Here is a 16105-nt window from a genome sequence, read left to right as displayed (position 1 = left end):
GGAACACTCTTCCAGCAGAGATGCAGCATGCACCCTCGCTTTTGACTCTCCAGGTGTCTCTTGCAGACTTCACGCCAGCAGGCCTATGCAGTTTAAATCTCAAGAAGCCAGTTGTTTCAATGATTGTTCTGTACTGATTGCAATGGCTTACATTTTTATACTGCTGTATGCTGCCCTGACATTTTCTAAGAGGGTGGTATATTATTACTACAACAACAATTTAAAATAGCAGTATTCCGTGGCCACCTTAGGTTGAGCAGCAGTTGTGGGCCAGCTGCTTCAGAATAAAATGTGAGGAACTTCAGAAATTCTGTGGACATCACTGGAGACATGACTGATACTTACCCGAGTTTAGGATTTCTCTAAGCTCAGTCTTTACACCTTCCAGGACAGGCAGATGTGGGGAATCCAGTACAGCCAGAAGATGGCTGATATTTCCATGCTGAGCCATTCTTCTTCACACAAAGTGCTTCTGTGCATGCCACACTGGCTGTGTTGACACTCACTGCTTCTGTCTTACTGAGGCAAGAGAAATAAATAAAACCCCTGCTTTTGAAATGGGTTCTTTTTTCCCCTTCAGCCAAATACTGACTTCTTTACACCTCAACCCCCAATGCTTTCAACGTATATGCATGCTCAGAAAATGAAAACTACTACTATCTGAAATAAACTTACAGTATTCTGGTGTACACCAGCAGCAAATTTTGTTATTATTAACTGTCCTTCAACACTTTAAATGAGTTAAGTATATGCCTAAATCCCTCTCAGCAAAATCAATGGGGTTCAAAAAATACTCGTTTTATTTTATTTATACAGGGGTTGTTCCCAGTATAACTGGAGTACACTGTTCTCACCAATTAACAGTTAGCTTCCAGCAGATTATATAGTCAGCTCGAGGGTGATTATCCTGATTTTACAAAGGGCATTATTATTATTTTGCAGAAGGCAAACTGAGTTTGATACATCGCAGTGGTACCTCAGGTTATATACACTTCAGGTTACATATGCTTCAGGTTACAGACTCCGCTAACCCAGAAATAGTGCTTCAGGTTAAGAACTTTGCTTCAGGATGAGAACAGAAATCGTGCTCCGGCGGCCCAACGGCAGCAGGAGGCCCCATTAGCTAAAGTGGTGCTTCAGGTTAAGAACAGTTTCAGGTTAAGAACGGACGTCCGGAACGAATTAAGTACTTAACCCGAGGTACCACTGTACAGGAATCTGTATGTGAGGCCTGATATTTGAACCCAGGCCCGTCTTGAGATTCAAAAAGTAAAGCTGTCCCACTACCCCTAACAAAGAATTTTAAACAGACTTTCTGGACATTTCCCATTTTTGCCTTTCAAAATGTGATTGAAATCCTCGCAGCCTACAGGATTCTATTTTCGCAAACACCCCGATTTCTAGCAAACAGCAAAAGGGGGGGCAGGTTTTTAGCTTTTCTTTTAATGCTAAGAACTGGGCTGAATGCCTCAAGCCAAGTCATGCTGGCTGGTGCCAAGTCAACTGGACTCCTGCCACTGTTGTCTTCATCTCCAGTGTCATCACCTCCTTTTCACTGCTATTTTGATATTCTACTAGCAATAGTACACAACATCTTGCACAGAGCTTTAATTTCAGGACAGACCCAGCGTCAATAATTCTTTGACAAGAGAGCTGTTGCTGCAGAACCAAACCGCCATTTCCCAGAGTCTTGGAACCGTCAGGGAAAACAGAAAAGGAAGTTATGTGAGATTTGTTTAGATTGTGACAGCTGACAGGCAATGCTGCCATTTTGCAAGCAGAAGCCAAACCCAAGCACAAAAACCAAAAACCATCCTTAAGGCATTTGGCAGCTGCCATCCAACATCAAATACAGCTTTTATATATATGGGTTAGTAAAGGGCACTCAACACCAAAGAAGAACTATCAAATTTGCAATTTTTTTTTAATCCCAAACACTTGCAGAGCATCTAATAGCATTCCAGAAAAAAACAGGCTGCAATTTAAACATCTATAAAATGCAAAAGTTCAGAACTCTTTCACTGTAATGCTGACTCTCTTTCCACTGCTAGAAAATCTGACTTTTTTTCATTAACACCAGTGGATAGGGAAAATAAAGATAAAGGATGATGAGTAAATAGCTGTTGAGCACTCCTACATTCAACAATTTGCCCCAACTAAAACCACAAACTGTATTTTAAGACTTGAACAGATTAAATACTTCAGTTATCTAGGGCTCACATTCCATCATACAGGATCTTGGAAGCACCACTGACAAACCTCCCTTCAAAAGGCGGAAATCTCAAAGCTAGCCATACTCAGATTTTTTTTCACAAAGGACGGCAAATATGTTCCAGCAGCCTTAAGGGTTTTCAATGCAAAATCTGTTTCCCAACTCCTGTATGCTGCAAATGTCTGGCGTAATGGGGACCTGCCTAAGCTAGATGACTTTCAAGCAAAATTTCTACGATCTCTGCTGCAGGTACCCAACTGTCCCCAACTCCATACTACTGTCAGAAGCTGGTGAATGCCGAATTTCAACTAAAGCATGGTGGGCTGCCCTAAAACATTGGCTCAGGATCTCAGTGTTTGCTCTAGGGAAGGGTTTGTACCAACACCTGACCAATGAGGAGTCTGTCAGCAAATGGCAGAAAACCATGGCTAAAAAAGTCACCTCTATTGGTCTGTCACCCCCCACAACTTTATTACCTGGGTTATGCAGGCGCCCAAAAGACGTTAAATCAAAGATTATGGGATAATACACACAGTGACTTGCGATCTCGATCAAACGCAATCTGTAGTCCGCTGGCAGTAGGAGTACAATATGGGCATGTCTTTAAGTTAACACCTTACATTAAAAACCTGGCAGTACCAAATTATCGAAGGTTATTTACCAAAGCCAGATTAAACATCTTTCCTTCTGCAGTGTTGGATGGCAGGTGGAGAGGAGCCCCCTACCAGGACAGACTTTGCTCGGATGCTCAAGACATTGATTCTATAAAACATATTTTGCTGTGCAAAATATGAGCAAGTCAGGGCTGAACTGATATTACCCTTGCTGGTACCTTTCCCAGGAAAATCAGAGGCTCACTATGTCTGGTTCCTATTGGAAGACCGGACAAACGTTAGAACATTAGCAGTGGCAAAGTTTTTATCAGTGGTTACAAGAACCAATGATCCCTATCTTTAAGTCTGAACAAAATGCTTGTTTAACCTGGAGGTAGGCTGTATGAATTGTGTATTGCTTTGTAACGATTTGTTGGGTCTCTGGACCGTAATAAAGATTGACTGATTGATTGATTTTGAGACTTTCCAGAGGGCCACTGACCTGCCCTACAATAGTAAGTTGTACACAGGTGCCACATCCTTAAAGCACTAAGATACCACCTGCAACAATCATGGATTCTTCTGCAGAATCATGGGAGCTGCAGTTTGGCAAGGGTGCTGAGAGTTGCTAGGCGACACCTATATTGCTCACACAGCTAAAAATTCCAGAGTGCTTTAAAAATCAATCCTTCTTCCTAGGGAACTCTGGGAATTGTAGCTCTGTGAGGTGATTACAGTGTCTCTTAACCCTCAAAGTCTATGAAAAACTAGAGCTCCCATGATTTCTGGGAGGACCAGGGAACAATTGTAGGAATGAAAATATAATTTCTAGCCATGTTTGGTGATTGAGGCTCTCTCAAAAGAGCCAGACCTAACTGTAAAACTTAAATCTAAAGCTGCTTCTATCATGGCTCAAAAAAGTAATGTCTGCACACTTGCACACAAAAGCTCATACCAATAACAAACTCAGTTGGTCTCTAAGGTGCTACTTGTAGGATTTTTTTTTTATCTTGTTTCGACTTCGGCAGACCAACACAGCTACCTACTTGTAACTAGAACTGTGGTATAGTGGTTAGAGTATTGGACTATGGCTTGGGATCAAATCCCCACTCAGTCACAGAGCTCACTGGGTGTGACCTTTGGCCAGTCACTATCAGCCTAACAGCCCAAGATTGTTGTGAGAATAAAATTTAGAGGGAGGTGTAGAAATACATATGCCACCTTGAGCTCTTGGAAGTAAGGTGGGATAAAAAAGCAATAAATAAATAACAAAAATAAAAGTTAAGCAACTGCAAATGACAGCTGGCCGAATCTCTGCTGGAAGGGTGTTTACAGTGTGGACCCACCAACCACAAGTGTCTGACTTCTAGCTGAGGCCAGCTTTGCCTCTGTAACACGGGGGGGGGGGGCTACTAACAGCACTCCTGTGACTGAGCTGCAATATAAGGGCTATGGCGATCCTTAAGGTACTCTGATCCAGAAGAGCATTCTTTTATAAAATGCAGACTTTTAGGGTGTTATCTCCCTTCATACACAGCCAAGTCAACCAGGACACAAAGTTTAGTCTGCACATTACAATAGTTATCATAAAGCCTCCTGTAAAATTCTGCTGAAGTGGATTCTTCTTTGGATTGCTATAGACAAGGACCTCAAAGATGACTTCCCCCCAAAAAACCTAGTAAATAGACTGAAAGCTCAAGACAGTTTTCACATCCAAACCAACCAGGGAATAACCTGCTGGACCAAACTGACTCACAGAACCAACATAGCACCCTCCAGACAGTGTGGAGTACAACTGCTATCAGCCCTGATTACTGGCCATACTGGCTACAGCTGGAGGAAGTTGCAGTCCACAATTTCTCCCTGCCTGTAGACAACCAATGCCTGTAAGGAATAACTTTCATAAACTCTGAAAAATTAATCTTATTTTAAGTGATGGAGAGTATTATTAGTAACAAGCTCATTAGACAGGATAGCCTGAGGTATTTCAAGTATGCCTGCCATTTTGACAAATTAGCCATAGTTGGTATTAGTCAGTAGAATTTTACAGAAGTCATCACCAGCCACACACAGAGAAACGAATGTGAGAGAATTTTTAAGTGCATACAGCCACCTTGAATACTCTCTACTGACAGCTATGCCTGGGAAGAGTGGTTTTCCTCTCAATCTAAGCCAGAGATCCACAACAATAGGATAAGCAAGCCAGCTGACTGTGCCTGAAAAACAGAAAGCCTTACAACAGAAATAATCCAGCTAAAAACAAAAGACTATTTTGTTCCTTTATTTGTGGGTCCCTCTGAATTAGAGCTAGTCAACAGGATGTTTTTCAGAGGAGAAGGGTGCATTTTCTCCCCCCCCCAAAAAAAAAATGTAATAAAAACCCTGCTGGATGACAGTGGCCAAACAGATACCTATGAGAAGCCCACAAGTAGGATCCAAAGGGGGCTATATACACTGGCCAACTTTCCATTTTCAAAAACAGGTTAGTCAAGATTTGCCAAACACTGGTTACAATGTATCTCAGATAAAGGGGCCCTTAGAAGGGACTTCCTGGTTCAAGGGGCAGGGAGAGGACGTTTCAAAAACAAGCTTAAACACAAGAGAACAGACTGGGGAATATTCACAAAGGCAATTCACCCATGTCTTTGTCCTCCCCCCCCCCCATTCCTCCCCTCTACCCACTACCACCTCTACTTAGCCCTGCCCACCTCACAGGAATAGCACACAAATAACACTAAAAGCTATAAAACTGAAATAAGTATCGTTCCTTTACCCTTCCTTACATAACAACAGAGCCCATCTACCCTTGCTTCCCTCCCCCCTTTTGGACCTTATTCTCCATTTCTTCTTGGTCTAAAGGCTTGCTTCATAGCTTTAAAACAATAAACAATTAGTTGCATCAACTGCTAGCTCTACTCAGTAGAACCACTGATGCCTAAGATGCATGGGTAAGTTAGGTCAATTAATATCAATAGGTCTGCTTTCAATAGAACTAGCACTGGGTACAACCCCAATGTACATGAAGCACTGTGATCACAAAACAAGCACTATAACTATTATTTAGCAGCTGTCTTATGATTCTGCTTCTCTACACCGCCCCACCGTGCCCCTTCCTCATTCGGCCCCTACCCCAAATAATACTTAGAACTGATCTTCCCCTCATCTTCTCGATTTTTCTCCCCACCCTGTTTTTAGGCAAACACTATTCCGCAGCAAGAGCTTCAATTCAAAGACGCATTACCTCTATTATTTCTTTGCCCGCAGGACCCTCCCCCACAATATATTTAGCTTTCCCTCCGCATCGCCACTTTCTTTCTTCCTCCCCCCTCCCCCATCAACACACCACTTTTCCCTGACCTACCTCTCAGGGGCGTTGTTACGGGTAAACTGAAAAGTTGCAATGACAAAAAGGCGTCCCTTAACCAAAAAGCTCCAATTTAAATGCACGATGCCCCTTTATTGTTTCTTCGCCTCCCTTCTGCTCCGATGCACACAGAGACAGCCCTGCCCTCACGCTCCATCCTCTTCCCTGCTTCCCCTCGCCTGATGGACCACTCCTTCCCCACTGCCCCTTATTCCTCTCATCGCTACCCGCGTTTCTTCTTCCTTCCCCCCTGCTTTCCCCACTGTCATCCATTCATTCTTACCGAACCCCAAACCTAGATATTCACCCTTCCGATTCTGCTCCGGCGGCTGCTCCTCCTTCGCCTACGCTCAGCTGTTTACCACTCAGGACTCCTAAAGCCCACAGGGCGCCGCCATCTTGCCCCGCCCAGATATCCCTCCGCCGCCTTTCTCTTCCTCGCCCCCTCCTTCAGAAAATAGTTCCCCTCCCACAACACAAGCGACCCCCCGCTCCCGCCCGGTGTCACATCCTTTTGCCGCCTCAACCAAGACCCCTTCTCTTAAGACACTGAGACTCGAGCAGGGTGTGTGCCGTCTCCGGTGTCCTTTGCTCTAGGGCGGAGGCGGACGGTTATCAGAACAGGTTGGCAATGCGTAAATCGACACGAGGTCTCGTGATTCCGAGGGAGGCCCGCGGCGAAAAAGGTTCCAGCACTAGGGGTGGGTCATGTGATACGAAGTCGCTCTGTGGGGGAGCAAGGCGGGAGGAAACTTTTGCAAACGGACAAGCAAAGCTGATGGAGGGAGGTGCTACCGGGTTCGGCCCTGGGGGCCACGCCCACCCTGTTTACGTTAGCAACTGCGGCCTGGACAACTTGAACCCGCCTGCCGCGTAATTAGAAAATGGTCAGAACTAGGAATAGGCCCGCAGCTCACTGGAGGGGAAAGCTACAAGGGCAGACCCCTTGGTCTTTCTATGCAATATCTGAGTTTCCATTCGTCTCATGAAAGCAGACACGGTTGCATTAAAACACTACATTTATTCCAAGAACATTCATCGCTATTACAGTGGTACCTCGGGTTACATACGCTTCAGGTTACAGACTCCGCTAACCCAGAAATAGTACCTCGGGTTAAGAACTTTGCTTCAGGATGAGAACAGAAATCGTGCTCCGGCGGCATAGCGGCAGCAGGAGGCCCCATTAGCTAAAGTGGTGCTTCAGGTTAAGAACAGTTTCAGGTTAAGTACGGACCTCTGGAACGAATTAAGTACTTAACCTGAGGTACCACTGTATATATCAGCATAAGAACCTAGGAAGAGCCAGGTGGATCAAGCCAATGCATAGCTGTCAACTTTCAGATTTGAAAATAAGGGATCAGCGGCCTCACCTGTCCCAGGGACAGTCTACGGGATATCTAACAATCCGGGATAGCAGCGGGAAAGGGCGGGAAACAGTGCTGGAATAAGGGAATTTCCCACAAAAAAAGTGAAGGTTGACACCTATGAGCCAATGGCCCAATATTGCAGGAAATATAAAAAATAACGAAACAGGTAATAGAAGTAACTCCAGAAAAAGCACAATTAAATATATTCCAGGACAATAACCGACATGTACATGACAAGGAACTCATAAGTCACTCTCAGCAGCTGGAGATACCATAGCTAGACACAGGAAAGACCTATTGAGAGCTGTCATAAGAGAAACCATGCTCAGAGAGGGTAGTTAATAAATGAACCTCTCAGTGTTACGTATTTCTATGCTAACAAAAGAATTTATCTTTTTACTTGTATCTTTTACTTCTGTGTCGCTGTACAGTGCTACCTCTGGTTGCGTACTTAATTCGTTCCGGAGGTCTGTTCTTAACCTGAAACTGTTCTTAACCTGAAGCACCACTTTAGCTAATGGGGCCTCCTGCTGCCGCCGTGCCACCAGAGCACGATTTCTGTTCTTATCCTGAAGCAAAGTTCTTAACCCGAGGTAATATTTCTGGGTTAGCGGAGTCTGTAACCTGAAGCGTATGTAACCTGAACATATGTAACCTGAAGCGTATGTAACCCGAGGTACCACTGTAATACCACTAAAGAATGTAGCTGAGCAATCCAACCATTGACTCTATCAAAGGTACAGTGGTACCCCGCAAGACGAACGCCTCGCGAGACAAAAAACTCGCAAAACGAAAGGTTTTTTCGTTTTCGAGTTGCCTCGCAAGACGAATTTCCCTATGGGCTTGCTTCGCAAAACGAAGCTTGCCCCGGGGACAGCGGGTCTTCTCTTTTGAAGCAAGGGGCGGCCAGGAGATCGCTTCTCCCCACCGCCCCTTGCTTCAAAAGAGGTCCGGGGGCAGCGGGAAGCTCCGAAGCCGGGCGGGGGGGTGGGAACACCTGCCCCAGCCACCCCGCTTCGGAACGCTGCTCCGAAGCGGGGTGGGGGGGCGGGAGCACCTGCCCCAGCCGCCCGGCTTCGTAGCGCTGCTGCGAAGCCGGGCGGGGGGTGGGAACACCTGCCCCAGCCACCCCGCTTCGGAACGCTGCTCCGAAGCGGGGTGGGGGGGGCGGGAGCACCTGCCCCAGCTGCCCGGCTTCGTAGCGCTGCTGCGAAGCCGGGCGGGGGGTGGGAACACCTGCCCCAGCCACCCCACTTCGGAACGCTGCTCCGAAGCGGGGTGGGGGGGCGGGAGCACCTGCCCCAGCCGCCGGGCTTCGTAGCGCTGCTGCGAAGCCGGGCGGGGGGTGGGAACACCTGCCCCAGCCACCCCGCTTCGGAACGCTGCTCCGAAGCGGGGTGGGGGGAGCGGGAGCACCTGCCCCAGCCGCCGGGCTTCGTAGCGCTGCTGCGAAGCCGGGCGGGGGGGTGGGAACACCTTCTGAAGGCGGGCGGGGGGCGAAAGTCTTTGTCCCCCCCTGCCTGCCTTCCCAGGGGCTTTTAAATCGCCCCGGACAGCGGAGAAGTCCTCCGCTGTCCGGGGCGATTTTAAAATGCCGCCCGCCAGCATTTTAAGATCGCTCGGACAGCGGAGAAGTCCTCCGCTGTCCCAGGGTTTTTTTAAAATGCTGGGGGTGAGAAGAAAAGCCCTTGCCCCCCCCCCAGCCTTCAGAAGAGGTCCGGGGACAGACTGTCCCCGGACCTGGTCTGAAGGCGGTTTCCCTAGGAACGCATTAATTGATTTTCAATGCATTCCTATGGGAAACCGTGCATCGCAAGACGAAAAAACCGCAAGACGAAGAGACTTGCGGAACGAATTAATTTCGTCTTGCGAGGCACCACTGTATCCCTTTTGTATCTTTCAAAAAAGTGTTTTCTTACACTAGAAGATGTAACTAGAATAGAAAAATGTAACTGGAAAAATGTAGCCAAAAGATTTTACCGTGGTACCTCAGGTTACGAACTCTTCAACTTACGTTTTTTAGGGTTACAAACTATTGTAACCCGGAAGTAAGTTGTCCGAGCTCTCGGAGGCCTCGCCACTGCCTGGAGCCAAGCGCGGACATCCGCAGGGCGTACGGAGCTCTCAGAGGCCTCCGCGAATGCGGGGAGCCAAGCCCCAACATCCGCAGGGCCTGCAGAGGCTCCGTGACTGGGCTCCAGCCGCGGGCGCTCTCTGAGGCCTCCATGAATGCCAGGAGCCAAGTCGATTGTGATTGTGAAAGAGGACCCTGAGCCCCCATCCAAACAATGACTATCATCAGCGTAGGTAAGAAAAAAATCACATTTTCATTTTGTACTGTTTTATTGATTTCATTTTATGGATCAATGGCCTCGTTAGATTGTAAAAATCATGTAAAATTGCTGTTTTAGGGGTCGCTTTTCATTGTCTGGTTCCTTTTTGCGTTTTGGTTTGTGTGGCTTTTTTGGTTTTTTGACTGTGATTTGTTCTTCGTTTTATGGGACTGACTTGTGACTTTGCTTTTGTGACTGTGGCTTGTGACTTCATTTTTGGGACTTGTTTTTGTGACTGTGTGGAACCCACTTCAGCTACTGGTTGATTGTGTGACTTCAGAAATTGATAAAAGCCCCCCATCCAAACTGACTATCATCAGTGCACGTAAGAAAAAAAATGATATTTTTTTTCCATCTAAAATACTGTCTGAGAAGGGCAGACGTGGCAAAAACTGTCGTAGTCCAGATCTTACAGCATGTTCATCTCAAGCAGGGCTTGTTCCCACCGCAGTACAGCACTGGAGTCAAAGGCCTCTCTCCTTGTCAGACTTCAGCCAACCTGCCCAAGATGGATCTATCTTTGTTCTCCCCTTCTTCTGGCCAACACACCTTGCTCTAAAAACCTCTCTGTTCCTGTCAACTCAAACACACACACCACCATCATGGCAACCTCTGTATGCCCAGGCCCAAGATTCCTCTTAGATGGGTCATTGACACCTTTTATCATGCCATCGCCTCTATCTCAGATGAGGCCCTGGCTCGAAAGGAAGCTTAGCCTGTACTTTTCCACTGACTTCCAATCTTGCCTTCAAAATGCCAAATACTCAAATCCTACCATTTACTAATTTCTAGGGTTTAGGCAGGTCCCCCAAAATCTATAACACTACCACCCTTTTAGAAAGAGAGACAGCTTTCCATAGGTGTGCAGAAGAAATAACAGAAAAGTTACAGCATTTAGAGCAACACATCAAAGCAGGTAATAGTGCAGTGACATGTTTAAAAACACAAGAACAGTTAATATCCAGGTGACCTCCAGCTTCCCTGGAATCCTCCAGGCTTTCTCTTTCCTCTTGAGGTACACTCTGATAACCATTCCAATGCAGCTTACCCAGTCACCCACACTTGGCAGCCAAGATTATGAGTTTCCAAAGCATGTTTAAGTCAGGATGCCAGCCTCAGAACCAGAGCTGTCTCAACCCAGAGGCCCTTCGTCATCACTATCAACATTTTCACCATTTCTTATCAGCACAGTTCCTATACATCATTAACAGTTTTCATTATCACAAGCATGCAAAAGCACATTACTGAACAGAGTAATTTAGACAAAACACTTACTAGCTCCTCCACCACCAACTGCATTCAAGAAAACAAAACACACCACAGCATTTCAAAACCTTTGTTGAACTTGCAGCAGGCAAAGTCCCTTTGTAAATCTGTTCAGTCAGCAGAAACCCATCCTCCTCTCCTTGTTGCAATACCCTGCCTGGGGTTTCCACAGAATTCTTACTACTGAGTAAATCAAACAAAGTTCTCAGTCCTTGTTGGTTAATCCACAGGTTCAGTCTTCCTGGGGCCCTGCTATTCCTTCTGGGTTGTGGGTCAGGGCTTCTAAACTTACACCTGCAATTTATGCAGCTGCTTGAAACACAATTCCGGGACCCCCAGCTGTTTCCTCTCTGGCACATGGGGAATCTCTTCCCTGGGGCCCAGTCCACCCCATCTCCTGACCCATATCCCAAATGGAAATCTTGCCACCAGGCTTTATCTGGGGGCACTTTCTTCGGAATCTCCAGGCCCGCCCCACCCACACAGATGTCCAGAAAACCCCTCTTTGCATACTCCTGGTCAGTGCCGGATTTATGTATAAGCAAAACAAGCTTTAGCTTAGGGCCCCACTCTATTAGGGGCCCCAAAAAAATTTAAAGGAAAAAAAAAACCCTGGATGTACATTTCCAAAATATAAGATTCCAAAAAATAAAATAAAACCTACATACAGCAACAGTGTTTTGGGTTGTGTAAGCTCCTATGACGTAAGTAATGGACCCCGCCTGCTAGCCTGCACCTAAAATATCACTGGTTTGCTCATTTCTTTATATAGTTCAACAATTACTTTGATAAAATACATATTTTGTTATGTGCAAATGGCTTTAGATACCTATTAGGTCCATAAATTACCATATAGCATATATGCAACTGAAAAAACAGCAACAATTTGTTGTTGACAAAGGACAGCTGGACATATAAAGGGCCCCATTACCTTCAGTATCTGCCTCATTTGGACTGCCTTGTCTCTTTATTGCCTTTTTTGTGCTCTCCCCTTTTCTCTTACCCCTTTGATATCCCCTAACTCTCTCCCCCTCCTCCACTTTTGGTTTCCTCGCATCTCTCCTTCTCATTTGGAATTTATTTCTGCCATTAGGTAATTGCAAAGACTGACAAATTAGAGGTGAAGGTTTCCAGTATTGTGCAAGGGAACCAATTGTGTACCGATTGCGAAAATATACGGGACAGTTATACATTGACTTAAAGGACAACATAACCATTTTATGCTTTTTGGGGAAAGTTATAAAAATATTTAAGTCAGTTTATTGTGGGAGGTGTGGGGTGTGGGGGGGGAGGTGAGCAGATGACGGGGAAAGACGGGAAGAAGTCTGTGGGAACACCAATGGACAGGAGAACCTCAAGGCAAGAGGAAATAAAAGATCTAGATGCACTATGGTTGAAAATAAAAGAGGAATTTAGGCAAAATGAAACACGTATAGAAAAAAAGTTAGGAGAGATGCAGGAATCTTTTGACAAAAAGATTGAAGTAGTTACAGGGGAACTCTCAAACAAGATAAAAGACCTTACAGCCAGAACAAAGTCTTTAGAAGAAATAAACAAAAAAATGCAAAAAGATTTGAGAGACCAGAGAAGAGAAGCTGAAAAAACTAAAGAAAACTTTGGAGAACTGAGTAAAACTCAAGATCAGGTCTTAGATAATTTAGCCTTGATGGAGATGAAACAAAAGCAGTTAAATTTAAAATTCAGAGGATTAGGGGAAGAAAGAGAGGAAGATATAAAAGGGAAAATGATTAAGGAACTCGCGACGTGGCTTGCACTGAAAGAAGAAGAGGTAGCACAAACGATAGAAAATGCCTTTAGAATAAAAATTAGACTGAAACAAAATAGATCAAAATAAGTTCCAGGGGATTGCCTAGTGATCTTCAAATCGACAGACATGAGAGATAGGATTTTGAGAGAAAGTTACCAGAGGAAACTGGTAATTGATGGAAAACCCATTATCATTTTTAAAGAAATACCAATTAGACTTCTTCGGAAAAGAGAGGGTTACAAACAAATAGTTGGTATTTTAAGGAAAAATGGTATACAACACAGATGGGAATTCCCAGAAGGGATTTCCTTTTTTTACAAAGGGAAAAGATTTAAGATAACTGAAAACCAGGAAGTCAGTAAATTCCTTCGTAGATATGAAAAAGACCTCGGAGGGGTGGGGGAAAGATGTAGAGAGAAGGAAGGAGAGAGAGAAGAAAGAGGGGAGGTGAGTCTGAGGTGGGGACTGGAGAGGGAGGGGGGAGCGGGGGGAGGGGGAGAGGAAGATGAGGGGGAAGAAGGGGAGGAAGGGGAGGAGGAAGAGGTCGAAGAAGAACAAACAGAAGACAAACTCACCCGAATCTAAACCGGTATAACACAAACCGGGAAACTACTGACTTATTAGTAGATAAAACTGACAATGAACCTCAAAATTATTACATGGAATGTAAATGGACTGAATGAAAAAGCCAAAAGGAATAAAATTGCGAATGTGTTGAAAAAGAAAAAAATGGATGTAATCTGTATTCAAGAAACTCACGTAGCCAAAAAGCATAAACACGTCTTAACAAACAAGTATTTGGGTACGGAATTTATAAATTCTACGGAAGAGGAAAAAAAAGGAGTGGTAGTATATGTGAAGGAAAAATGGGAACCAAAAATGATATATAAAGATGAGGAGGGGAGGATACTAGGGGTTCAAATCAACTTCCAGGGAGAAAAGATCAATGTAGTTAATATCTACGCCCCAAATACAAACAGACATGAGTTTTTTAAGAAATTAGAACAAGTTCTATTAGATTTAGATGACAACAAGACGATATTACTGGGAGACTTTAACGCGGTGCCGTCACCAGAAATTGATAGACAAACGGAAAACAGAAAACGAAATCAAGGAAAACTACCGAAATCATTCCAAGATTTAGAAGAAAACCTAGACCTAATAGATATATGGAGATATAAACACCCAACAGAAAAACAGTTTACTTTTTTCTCGGAAGTGCATAAAAGTTGGGGCAGAATAGACCAAATCTGGACTTCGAGAGCACTCACCCTAAGAGCAATAAGTTGTGAAATCCATCCAAGAATTCTTTCAGATCATAACCTGATAACTTTGGAAATTAAAGGTGTAATACAGGGAAGTTTTAGATGGAGACTAAATGAATACTTATTAGAAAATGATGATGTTATTGAAAAGGCCAAAACCACCTTAAAAGAGTACTTTGACTCGAATCTGAACACAGGAACAAACATAGAAGTGGTATGGGACGCCAGTAAGGCGGTAATAAGAGGCCTATTTATCCAGCAAAACAATTATAAGAGGAAGATAAGACAGCAGAAAAAGGAAGAAATTCTCAAGCAACTAAGAGAGTATGAGAAAAAACTAATAGACCACCCGAAGGACGAGCAAAGTATTCGAACAATAAAAATGTTACAAACACAATATTCGATGCTGACGAGTCAAGAAATTGAATGGAAAATCAAGCTAATGAAGCAAAGATATTTTGAGTCAGCGAATAAAACAGGGAAATTCCTGGCCTGGCAACTGAGAAAAAGACAGAAACAAAATATGATAAACAAAATAAAGGTAGAGGAAGACCTGATAGTAGATCCAATAAGAATACAAGAAAAGTTTCTTGAGTTTTATGAGGAACTATATAAGAAGGGGGAAGAGGATACAACACAAATAGAAAGATATTTAAAGAAACATAAAGGGAAGACCATCACAGAGGAAGAAAGATCCCAACTAAACAAACCCATCAATATAGAAGAGGTCCAAAACGCTATAAAAAAAATGAAAATAGGAAAAGCTCCAGGCCCGGATGGCCTCTCGGCTAAATATTACAAAGTTCTAGGAAATCAATTATTATCGGCGCTCTGCGATACCATGAACAACATTTTAAGAGGAGGAAAAATACCTGAGTCGTGGAGGGAAGCCTTTATAACATTAATTCCAAAACCAGATACAGACAAAACATCTATTAAAAACTATAGGCCAATATCTCTATTGAACAACGATTACAAAATATATGCCGATATTATGGCTAATAGATTAAAAAAATGCCTGCTACACCTAATCCATAAAGACCAAGCAGGCTTCTTACCAAATAGATTTCTGAAAGATAATGTGAGATACACTATAAACCTAATTGAATATTTGGAAATTAACAACGATATACCAGCGGCTTTGATCTTTATAGACGCAGAAAAGGCGTTTGATAATGTCTCTTGGTCGTTTTTATTAAAGACTATGGAAGAAGTGGGAATAGAGGGAGAATTTCTGAAAGGAATACAGGCAGTATATTCAAATCAATCGGCCAAACTGGTGATAAACAGCAACCTTACAAGTACATTCCAAATTGAAAAAGGAACCAGGCAAGGCTGCCCCCTCTCCCCACTTCTATTCATTATGGTCCTAGAGGTTCTGGCAAACAAAATAAGATCGACACCTGAGATCAGAGGGATCAAAATAGGACCAAGGGAGTTTAAACTAAAAGCTTACGCTGACGACTTGATGTTGTCTTTAGAAGAGCCGGAAAGAAGTATTGGGAAGGCGTTGGAAACACTAGAAGAATATGGCAGACTAGCAGGATTTAAATTGAATAGATCAAAGACCAAGATTTTAACAAAGAATTTGAGAAACGATATGAAAGAAAAATTAGAGAAACAATATGGAATTGAAGTAACCAAAAAAATAAAGTATCTAGGTATTTGGCTTACACCCAAAAACATAAACCTAATTGAAGATAATTATACAATGACCTGGAACAAAGTAAAAAAAGACTTGGATGTCTGGAGTAGAGTTAACCTTTCATGGCTCGGCAGGATGGAGGCAATAAAAATGAATATTCTTCCTAAGATGTTGTTCCTCTTCCAAAACATTCCGGTTATCAGAGGGACTAAAATATTTAAAGATTGGCAGAAAGTCCTCTCAAGGTTTATATGGCAGGGAAGAAGGCCAAGGATTAGATACAAACTACTTA

General features: G+C 43.9%; 1 protein-coding gene across 2 annotated transcripts in view; it reads left to right on the top strand.

Moving 5' to 3' along the window:
- The first annotated feature begins 9737 nt into the window (after nt 1-9737).
- Nucleotides 9738-16105, top strand: part of GFI1B (growth factor independent 1B transcriptional repressor) — a 39023-nt gene continuing 32655 nt past the window's right edge. For both annotated transcript variants that reach the window (XM_081179255.1, XM_081179256.1), the window contains exon 1: nt 9738-9843. The gene's annotated coding sequence lies outside the window, so the exon portion shown is untranslated. The remainder of the gene's footprint in view (nt 9844-16105) is intronic.

The sequence above is a fragment of the Podarcis bocagei genome (genome assembly GCF_964188305.1).
Source record: "Podarcis bocagei genome assembly, chromosome: Z".
Lineage (NCBI taxonomy): Eukaryota > Metazoa > Chordata > Lepidosauria > Squamata > Lacertidae > Podarcis > Podarcis bocagei.
This window is presented reverse-complemented; position numbering and strand designations above follow the sequence as displayed.